Source organism: Neopelma chrysocephalum, unplaced genomic scaffold, assembly GCF_003984885.1.
Source record: "Neopelma chrysocephalum unplaced genomic scaffold, ASM398488v2 Primary Assembly neopelma1_329, whole genome shotgun sequence".
NCBI classification, from domain to species: domain Eukaryota; kingdom Metazoa; phylum Chordata; class Aves; order Passeriformes; family Pipridae; genus Neopelma; species Neopelma chrysocephalum.
Window position 1 is genome coordinate 852,382 of NW_020897992.1, and position 11,426 is coordinate 863,807.

An 11,426-nucleotide genomic window follows, 5' to 3' on the forward strand; every position below is an offset into this window, starting at 1 on the left:
GGACTAGGGAGCCATTTGGAAGGATTTTAAACCCTGGTTTCACATCAGTCTGCAGTGTCCTCACTCCATTAATATTCCAGGAGAGGAATGTAACACAGCCATCTCCTGATTACGCTGCTGATTACGGGGCATCATTATCTGTCCCTCTCGGAGCTCTCAGCCAGCTCTGGGCTTTGAAGCTGCACACAAATAATGAAGGTGCAGAGCAGAGAGCACCTTCTCTCTCTGTATCTCCAGGTAAAATCCCTGCTTTGATTTATCACCTCCCCTAAGAAAAGCAGGACATAAATTGCGGAGCGTTGCCGAGTCTCTCAGCTCTCACAGACAAGGCTATTTGCTAAATAGTCTATTTGAAGGTCTTTTTGATGCTGCCAAACATCCTGGCAGAGTTTACCTGGAAACAGGGGTTCTTGAGGAGTTTCACTAGTAAAATATAAAGGAGTTTCTTTTCTTGCTCAGGAGATGTGTCCAAAGTGGCAAACCCAGTCCATGGTTTTCATCTGTAGCCACGGGGATCATCCTCAGTGGGTACAGACTGAAAGAGGGGTGTTAAAAGCATTGGTTCTTCTCAGTTGCCTTGATTTAGGGAGAGATCCAGCCATGGGATTTCTGGAGAGGTCTGTCCTTGGGTTCAGTGTCAGCCTGCAGGACAGACAGACAAAGAACAAAGTCAGAGAGCTAAAACTAAACTTGGAGCACATTTGTCCTTCATGTGCAAGGGACCCAAAGCTGGACACAGCCCTCAGTGGTTGAGGAACACTTGGGTGGAGCTGCTGGAACTGCTGCAGCCCAAGAGAGCCCCACAGACTCGTGTGTGTCCACGTGGGCTGTATGATCAGTGCACTGGAATGAGCCATTCTCCTCTTTGAGGGGGCTGCAGTGATGTCCTTCTGAAGCCCACAGTTGTATTTGCACTGTTTATCTTGCTTGTCCTCTGGGTCCCTTGAGCCCCACATTCTCTCGTGGTCACCGTGTCCAAGGCTGTGTCACCCAACTGTCCTCCTTGGGTGAGCAGCAGGTCCCACAGCACCTCCCCTGCTCATCCCATCAGTCACTGGCATCTGGAATGTCTTTAATGCCTGCTGGGATGCCCTGCAGCACTCGCATCAGCCATGGGGAGGCCCTGGCACAGGCTGCCCAAAGAAGCTGTGGCTGCCCCTGGATCCCTGGAAGTGTCCAAGGGCAGGTTGGAGCAACCTGGGCTGGTGGAAGGTGTCCCTGCCCATGGCAGGGGTGGCACTGGATGGGCTTTGAGGTCCCTTCCAACCCAACCCACTCTGGGATTCTGTTCTATGACAGTGCCCACCTGTCAGCACTGAGGTGGTTAAAGCCACTCATGAGCCCAGGGCCCATTTCCCTTTTTCCCTAAAGACTGGGAATTGCTACCACTGGAATTCCCTTGCAATCCCCTGTAAGCCCAGCCCCTCTCCAAGGAGCTCCTGGCTCTCCCATTTTCTCCCCAGCCTGTCCTTCTGCAGCGTGCCCTGCTCCATGGAATACCGGGCTCTTCTTGCTCATAAATTGAAGTATTTTTTTGTTCAAATCCATTTGCCAGTTGTCACAATTCCCTGGAATTCTCAGTCTGTTTGCCCAAGCTGCTCACAGACCGCCCTGGGTCGGTCCCTGCTGTGCCTGCCATGCCTGGGGTGCTTTTCCTCACCCAGGCTGTTCAGGGAACAGCCAAATAATAGCAGATGCAGGGATATGCAGAGGCACACTCAGCTGTCCCTGGTCATGGATAACTGCTCTCTCAGTGGGACGTTCTGGCTTCCTACCTCTGCTTTGTTCCATCCGTGTTTCCCTGGCTCGCTCGGAAATGTCAGGCCAAAGAGCCTCAGAAGGATTATTAAAGTCAGAATAAATGACATTTACTGTCTGGTGCTTTCCCAAAGCCTGTTAGCCAGGCACAGGGAACACGGGGGGTTTTAAACCCTGCCTGCCTGTTCCTTTCCCATTTTTTCTGCCGTGTCTCTTCCAAGAATAAATCCCCTTGGAGTTTTGCTGGGATAAATAATTACTGAGTTAATGTGATCGTTACCTGCAGTGCTGGGCACGGTGCCCCGTGGGCAGGGAGGGCTCAGCTCACACAGTGAGCTCTGCTCTGGAACAAACCCTGGGCACCCAGGGACAGCACTGGGAGGACTGGGAGCCTCACACCAAGGGCAGCCCAAGGATTACTGCAGTCGTGGCAAGCGTTTCCTTGGATGTGATTTCCCAAAAGCTTTCAGCTCTCCCGTGGCAGTTTGTCTCTAATTGCAGAAATAACGAAATGCCTTTGAGCATATTTATTCACTTGAGTTTTATTTTAGTTACTCATTACACCAGCGTTAATAACAGCCTGGAGGGCAGGAGCAGGATTGCATTTGAGCCACAGAGACAGGTTGGTTTAAAATTTCGCTTCATGGGCTGTTACGTCCTCAGAAGAGTTTTTCTTTCCTGCCATTTTTATTTCCCCTTTTGCCACTTGATGCCTCAAAACCAGAAATAAAAGGCAACTGAGTTATCAAATGCCACAAGTGTCAGGTTTGGTGAAAATCAGCCCTTCAGGGAAATTGCTTTTATTGCCAGTGAAATATGAAATCTGATGTGATTTGCTGTGGGAGGGGAGCCTTGCTTTGTTAGCACACTGTGGACTGGAAACTAAAGGTTGGGTTTGGCTGCTCAGAAGCTGTTCAGAGATGGAAGAGAGAGAAAGGACTGGCTGGATACCCAGGACAGGGAAAGTGATGATGGAATTGCTGGTTTATGCCAGAAATCATTCTCAGATCCCCCCAGCCTTCATAGTCCTGATGAGTCCTGTGTGTTACTGAGGGTCTGCAGTCCCTGGAATCAACCCTTGTTCCTGCTCCAGCCAGCACAGGGGGGAAACCCAGCATTATCCCAGTGGGTGCCCTGCCTTGCTGCTTCTTGTGCCATAAAACACGGATCCATTTGGGCAATTTGTCCTTCCCCAAACCCAAAGGAGGAGGGAAGGGAGTCGCTGTGTCCGCTTTTGTTTCTGTCTCATGGTGGAGGGAGGGAGATGAAGACGGAGCAGTCCCTGTTCTGGGGTGTGTTTCCCAGGAAAGGTGCCCTGTGGAATGCCAGGGGATCACTGGGATGGCTCAGTCCTCCATGCCCAAGGTGAGTGTTGGGCTCCAATGCCAGGCTGTGCCATCCATCGTGCTGCTCCATCCCCTGAGCTGACACCCAGAGGCTTTGGCACGAGGGGAACTGCCCAAGGATGCTCCTCTGGGATCTGTAAATCACATCCAGACCCCCTGGGGTGCATCCTGCCCCTCTGGCACCCAGACTTGCTTAAGACACTCCTGGCACCCCTTAGGGCAGGACGGGGCCGTGCTGGGATTGAAACCCGAGCGTCGTTTGCTCGGTGAGTTACGATGGTGAGAACGGGGCTGTTCATCTCCCTGCAGAGCTCCAGGGGTTATTTATTCCTCCAGCATTTGTCAGAGGGAGATTTCAGACTCGTTCAAGCAGACCTGTAATTTATTTGTGGCAATGCAGATATTCTGGAGGCTTTAATTCCTGTGCAGATTGAACAGAGGAGGAGCCCCATTCATCAGGGTCACCCGAGGGGTGATGCCATCCTGGGTTAAATATCACCCTGAGGTGAACCTGGTTTAAGGCACAAGGGCAGCAGAGGCAACTGCTGCTTGTTCCTGTTGTCCTCAAGCATTTTGAATGGGGTGGTTTTTGCACAGAGTGAAGTCACGAGTTGCTTTGAAAACGGACAGATGAATAAAGATTCCCATTTGAAACTGTCTCCGGTTAAAAGCACTTTTCTGAAGTGCATTGATGAGGGTAAGAAGCCTTTTCCTGCAGTTTAATAGTGGTTTTTATTCCCGTTGTACAATAATGATTCCCCCCTGGATATCTCTGGAGAGGTGATGGGAATAAATGACCTCGGAGGCTGTAGCTGAAGCCACCCTGTGTTTACAGGTGGGGGCAGATCCTTGGCACTCGTGGTGTCTCTTGCACAGCATCATTACTCAGAATCATCCTCTTTCAAGTTTGCCAACTTCTCCTCCAGCCCAAAAATGAACTGCAACAGTCAGTCCATCCCTGAGCTCTTCCCTTTGAAAACCCTCCTGCTGCTGCTCCAGTGAGACAAGAGGCTCTTGGAGCATCAGAATAACAAACTCATTTTATATCCAGCCTTCTTTGAGTTGAAATCTGCAAACTCTGTGTAAAACCCCATTTTCTGTTGGTGCGCTGGGGTAGGAAACCCCATCAGTGTGTCCCTCCCTGGGGGTGACACAGCAAAGCCCTTGGTGTGTCTGGCAAATGGGAAGCTGCAACTTGACTCTCCAGCCCTGGAAACATTTCTTGTTGTGTCCATCTGCTGAGAAGGGTTGGGAGAAGATCTGCTTGATCCCACCAGTGCTGGTGTAGGATGATCCTAAAGAACCCTTGGAGATGGGGATTGAGATCCCACCTTACCCACCCAAACCTCCTGTGTCCCTCTGTGCCACAAGCAGACAGGTTTTATGTGTCCTTTAAAAATGAAGTTGTTCTGGAGGGGGTCTGGCAAAGATCTCTGGGTCTTCCAGGACATCCTTGCTGTTGATTCCATGGAGGACTTGGTGCCATCCTCCTCCTCTTGCAGGGTCAGGCTGGGATAACATTTTCCCCCCATGGATAAATCAGGGTGGCTGAGAGTCTCCAAAGAGAATTCCCTGCTTACATGGCAGTGGTTCTGTGAAAGCAGGGGAACAGACAGCAGCACTCAGTAAAGATTTAGTGCCTGACAATTTTTCTGTCTTTCAAGTGGTCATTTTTCACTTCAGGTGAAGCAAAACTGGGGCTGAGTGACATTTCTCTAATGCAATTAATTATTTATGTTTTTCTGCAAGCAGCAATCAAGGGGAGCAGCTCTGCAGTGAAATTTATCTCTCAATTGATTTTTAAAGCAAACCCTACAGCGGGTGCAGGGGCTGTGCCAGCCCCTAGTGGGGACTCCCCGGGCACTGAACACCCCCCTGGGCTCCATCCCCCCCTCCCTGCCAGCCCAGAGAGGAGCTGGGGGGACCACCCTGCATGGATGGACTGCTGGGTCCTTGCAGGGCTGATTCCAGGAACCCAGACAGCAAAAACTGTCATCAAATCCCAGACTGGTTTGGGTGGGAAGGGACCTCAAAACTCATCCAGTGCCACCCCTGCCATGAGCAGGGACACCTTCCACCAGCCCAGGTTGCTCCAACCTGGCCTTGGACACTTCCAGGGATCCAGGGGCAGCCACAGCTTCTCTGGGCAACCTGGGCCAGGGCCTCCTCACCCTCCCAGCCAGGAATTCCTTCCCAATATCCCATCTATCCCTGCCCTCTGGCAGTGGGAAGCCATTCCCTATGTCCTGTCCCTCCATCCCTTGTCCACAGTCTCTCTCCATGTTTCCTGGAGCCCCTTCAGGTCCTGGAAGGCCACAATCAGGTCACCCCAAAGCTTCTCCTCTCCAGGCTGAACAATCCCAACTCTCCCACCTTTCCTCCCAGCAGAGCTGCTCCATCCCTCTGATCCTCCTGGTGCCTCCCTGGACTCTCTCCAGCAGCTCCATGTCCTGTGCTGGGGTCCTTACGTTCCACTGCCTTGCTCTGTTCACTCCTTGTGCTTCCTTAATCTGTGAGCACATTTAGAGTCATCACATTCCCTGCTGGTCTCCAGGATTTTAGGGATGTGAGGATCCCCCTCCTGCTGCCTCCCAGGCAGTTCTGGGAGCAGGAATTGTGCCATGGTGCTGTTCTGATCCTCATTGTCTGCACTGCTCTAAAGCAGGGTGAGCTCTCCTGTTTAACTGTTCTCTGGAACAGGCACAGCTCGTTCCTGTTCTCCCTGGACACAGTGATGCTGTAGCAAAGCCCACCTGGAGAACTGGGGAGGGGATAATTCCTTTTATTCCCTGAAACGCCCTGAGCCACAATCCCAGCACGGATCCCCTGCTCCCACCGTGAGCCAGGGTTTGGGTTTTTCTTCTCCCTTATTTAAACATTTAAACACAGGCACTAAATCCCTTCCAATAAAAACTGCTGGGTTTTGGTTTTTAGCTGAACTCAGTGTTGGCAGGATTAGGAGCAGGAGGAATTGCTTCCCTAAATATCTCAGAGGTTCTTCACTCACAGCCCGATTCCACCTGCATGGAGCTCTCCATTAGGGATGGAAAGCCCTGGAATTCAGTGAGTGGAGCAGGGCAGGTGTCAGGGACCAGGGGACATCTCCCATTTCAGAGCCCAGCACTTGATTTTCAGGTTCTCTTCCGCATGTAAGGGCTGAGTTTCCTGGGATAACACTGGTAAAATAGAAGGATCTCTTGAGGGCCAAGACACGGAGTGCTCTGAGCTGGGGGACAAGGTGGGCATCAGGCACAGGGGGGATCCATGGGCTGGGAGGGCTTTTCCTTTGCCTGGTCTGTCTCTTGCCTGGGATTATGATCCATGTGTTTCTCCCTGACTGCCTTTTCCTCACCCCAGCTAACAACCTGCATCAGCTTTTATTCCACCAGCCAGAACACACACGTCTCGTTCTGCCTTTAAAACTTTCCAGACAGTCACTTTAGGATGTCAAATTGGCAAAGGAGTGCCAACCTCTCCCTGGATTTTGATGTGTAATGTGCCCCTCTGTGGCTCAGCCTGGATTGCTGCATATGGAACCCCCAGGTTGGATAATCACTGTTGTTATTGTGAGTGGCCCCTGGAGAACCCAAACAACCGGAGTGGGCAATTACCTGATTTTAAATGTAATTAAAAAATGATCCTCACAGGGACAGAAGTTTCCATGTGATCACAGGATTCATTTCAATAAAAGCTCCTGGCACTTCACTCTGAGGAGTGATGGGTGTCTGCAGCCTCCAGTGAGGGAGAGCTGAATTGTGGGGTGATTCCATGGCCTGGGATTAAGGAGGAAAGGCTGGGAGAGCTGGGGGGGTTCACCTGGGGAAGGGAAGGATCCAGGGAGAGCTGAGAGCCCCTTGCAGGGCCTAAAGGGGCTCCAGGAGAGCTGGAGAGGGACTGGGGACAAGGGATGGAGGGACAGGACACAGGGAATGGCTTTAAGGTGGAAAAGGGGAGATTTAGGTGGGATCTTGGGAAGGAATTCCTGGCTGGAAGGGTGGGGAGGGGCTGTCCCAGGTTGCCCAGAGAAGCTGTGGCTGCCCCATCCCCGTGGGTGCCGTGGGAGGGATCAGCTCAGCCGTGGCTGTTCTGCTCTCAGAGCCCATTTGAAGCTTTCACAATTATTTTGTTCAAAAGCAAAGCTCCTTTCAGAGTTTATTCTGTGTCACGTGGAGCCAGTAAATGCCACGAGAGTGAGTTTAATTATCCCCCTGTTAAATTGCAGCAGAGTTGAGAGGTGCTGCTCTCTCATCCTTCCAGCCCCGGCTCTGCTGTGCATCCGTGTGACAGCGGGAAGGAGAGGCTGGGAATCGCTTCTTTTGTGTCCACGGAGCTTAAATGAACCCAAAATTAACATGATGGGCATATCAGGGCTGCAGATTAATGGCCTCAGGAGCTTAAATGACAAATCTGTAAGTGAGTTAAATATAATCCAGGTTCCTTTTGCCTCTGCCCTCAGAGCCTGGCATTTTCCATCGTCTCAGACACAGCGATTCCTGCAGCACTTAATGGAGCTGGAAGCACAAGCACAATAAAGGTGGATACCCCGGCAACCGTGCTAAGTGAGGGAGTGGATAATGGGGTGGTTAATGCTGTTAAATACCTGGGGCTCAGGGCTGCCAGGTCGATTGCCTTTGCCAATATAAAGTTTTAAGTGGTTGCAGGGCCTGACTGTTGGAAGCTTTCCCTGGAAATAACCCACCCACTGGGTAAACGACACTGGAACAAACTCGGGGGGTGATTTAGTGCCCCTTCCTGTGTGTTGCTTTTTTTGGAAGGCTCTGTTTTAAACCGTTCCATGCGTTCTCAGGACTCTCTGCTCTGCTGGAGTATGGGATGGAGGAAAGAGGAGCAGAGTGCCCAGAGCCTTGGGCTCCAAGAAGTGGGTTGGGACAGCCTGGCTGGGGACAGACTCACCTCTGGCTGCAGCTGCTTTAGGGGGCTGGACGAGGGGACCTCTTGCAGCCCATCCCCGGCATTATTTTCCTTGGAATCACAGACTAGTTTGGGTAGGAAGGCACCTTGAAGTCCTTGGGGTGGGACTGGATGGGCTTTAAGGTGCTTCCCAACCCAAACCAGCCTGGGATTCTGTGAAACAAACCCCCTGCAATCCCTGAGGGTGCAAATGTGGGAAGCTGGGACTCAGCAGAGCTCTTGGAACAGCTTAAGCCGGGCTGAGCAGTGGTTTCAGTGCTTTGCTGGGCTGGGTGTCCCTAAGTCTGGGCTCAGGGGAGACTCTGCCTGCAGGAAAGCTGGTGGATGAGCACTTACAAACATGTCAGACCCTTCCAGCTGTTCCAGCAGCTCCATTTTGTGAAAAATGTCAAGAAATCTGCTCAGCCCTTGGTCGGTTTGTCACTTGGAGGGGGAAGTGAGATGGGAAGTGAAACCAAGCAGCTCCATTTCCAGCTCCTCGTGCAAAATCTAATTAAGCAGTTTAAGGGGTGTGATCCTGAGGCGTGGAGTTTATTGAGCACTCAGTTAACTATTCAATTAGTCTGTGTGTTTGGGATAATTCCAGTTCATGTGAGGATCAATTACTTGATTTAGAAGAAAATAAAGCATAAAACTTTAATTCCAAGAGTGGTAGAAGGTCAGTAATTATCACAGATGGATTTTGGTGCCATAATCATCACCAGTATTTTCCCAATTAGATAAATACTGCCCAGGCAGGCAGTGAGGGGGGAGCCAACTGTGTCACCTTAGAGAGGGATCAGAAACTTCCAAAACTGAAAGGTTTCTTTAAGGAAAACTGAACTGAAGGGCAGGAGAGCTTTGGGAAATAATCCCCTTCTCCACAGGAGCTATTCCAGTGCTTCCTGTGTCCCAGCAAATCCCTGGGGATTAAAACCCCCGTCACTGTGTCAAAGTTTCTGCATGGCTTGGGCAGGAGGGATGGCTGGGACAGGTACAATCCACAGCTCTCCAGGGCTCCACCACACTGGGATGTTCCTCAGAGCCCCATTCCTGGGGTGATACCAGTGGCTAAATTAGCTCTATTCTGCTGCTGTGGAGTTTATTCCTCCCTGGGAGGGTGGGGAGGCCCTGGAATAGAGTTCCCGGAGAAGCTGTGGCTGCCCCTGGATCCCTGGAAGTGTCCAAGGCCAGGCTGGAGCAACCTGGAATGGTGGAAGGTGTCCCTGCCCATGGCAGGGGGTGGGATGGGATGAGCTTTCAGGTCCCTCCCAGGTAATCTCTCAGGCCTCCCATGGCCTCTCTTTGTCAGGAGCTGAGGAAGCAGATGGATTTCCAGTCTGGATCCAGTCTGGTTTCTGCTCCTCCCACACAAAATGATCTTGCAGCTCATCAAGATCTCTGAGCTGATACTGAACCCAGAACCCACCAGATGGGGCAGTTTTAGGTAATACCTCGATTACATCTGATTACATTAACTCAGAGTAATTTTTGTCATGGATCCCACATTCCTGAATTCCTCTTGAGGGCTGGAACCCGGGACTGCAGCAGTTGTGCTCCCGTGCTCTTCTCTTGAAGGTCAGTGACACATCAGCGAGTTGCTCTTCTGAAAATAGGCTTTAATTTCCCCCTTCAGCCCTTTGATTGGTTTGACATTTCACAGGGTGGGAGGTAATTGGGAGGTTTATTATACATTTCTGTTGAGTACAAGATGAGAACATTTAAATACCTCGTGTGGAAGGAGCAGCAAAGGGAGACAGAACCTCCTTCCTGCTGAACAGGGCTGGGAGTGACTGACAGCCCCAGAGTCAGCAAAGGAGACACGGGATCAGGATGCAGGGAGACTTTTCCCCCTCTTGACTGGGGTTTGCTGTCAGTCACTCATGGTTCCTTCTGATTTGAGGCCGGGCAGAGGTGCTGGGCTCTCTCAGAATCCCTCCATCCTGCACAGCTTTTGTGACTCAGGGATTTTATTGGGTTGTTTTGGTCCCACTCTTAAAAGCAATCCCTGACAAACTCCTTCCTGTGACATCCTAAACTTCTGAATATCCATAAATTATTGAAGGTTCAGAAGGGAAACAGGAGAAGCTCCATTTCATAACCCCTCTCTACATGTTTCAATAATTTCATTATAACTCCTGTTATAATTACAGCTGGATGAGAGAAAAGTCTGAAGATCTTTCCTTGAGCTTCAACAGATCACCCCCAGGGCAGGGGGTTGGAATGAGGTGATCTTTAAGGTCCCTTCCACCCCAAACCATTGTGGGATTCTGTGACTCTGTGAAAACAGGGTAGAATTTATACTTTTCCCTTGGCTATCAGGAGCTTCCTAAGAAAACTGACTGCACTGCTGGAGGAGATACTTCCTGGTGCTGCCTGGGATGGCTTTACTTAAATAGAATCCAAAATCATCAGTGGAGGATCACGCTTGGGAAACTCCCCTGCCTTCCCTCTCTTGGAATTCCTCTGCCAGGGAAATACATGGAGAGGAAAAGAGAGTCCTGCAGCAGGTCCCAGGCAAAGGTGGCTCGTTGCTGGGTGCAAACTTACAGCTAAAGCTTCAGCAGCTCCTTTTTTCTCTCCTTTGGTGCAGTTGTCCTGACAGCTCAGTCAGAAAGGCACAAATCCCAAGGAATGACCCCCAGGTCACTTGGACACTTCCTATTTTAGCGGTTCCCAGGAGGGTTTGGGTTGGAAGGGACTTCAAAGCCCATCCAGTGCCACCCCTGCCATGGGCAGGGACACCTTCCACCAGCCCAGGTTGCTCCAACCTGGCCTTGGACACTTCCAGGGATCCAGGGGCAGCCACAGCTTCTCTGGGCAATCCATTCATTTCTGAATAATTTCCCCAAGCCGAGGTGGAGTTTTACAGTCCTGAGCACAGCTTGTACATCTTAAAGAAGAAAACCTCCCCCCAGCCCCATGAGAGTGTCCCCCGAGTGCTGCATTTCCCACCTCGGGGTTGCTGCAGAGCCCACAGTGGGTCCTGCCCCACACACTGCCCCTGCCCTCAGGGATGATTAATTGGGGTTTCCTGGGTAATGAGGGCAGCTTTCAGAGTTACCTAATGCTCCCAGAGGTGCAAACAGAGCTTCCCTCCTGCAGGGCTCAGCCCGTGGGTGGAATGGATGATCTGGGGTGGGATTTGGGATTTGGAGGTCGAGTGCTGCCAAGTGATGTGGGACTGCTCCAGCTCCAACCTTACCCCACCCCTGACCTTGGCTGCAGCATCTTTTATTCATGGCTGATGTATCTGGAAGTGACAGTGGAGGGTAACACAGCAAAGGTCCTGGGGAGAGGCTGGGAACTGACAGCCAGCTCCAGTTGGAGCTGTGTGTGCCAGGAGAGCCCTGAGCCCTCTGCAGGATCCTGAACTTGGGACCCCTGGGGTTGTTTGCTGGGCAGCTGCTG

At 51.4% G+C, this 11,426-nt stretch overlaps 1 long non-coding RNA gene across 3 annotated transcripts in view; it reads left to right on the forward strand.

The window, feature by feature from the left end:
- Window positions 1–11,426, forward strand: part of LOC113978456 — a 46,869-nt gene that overhangs the window by 6,783 nt on the left and 28,660 nt on the right. The window lies entirely within an intron of this gene.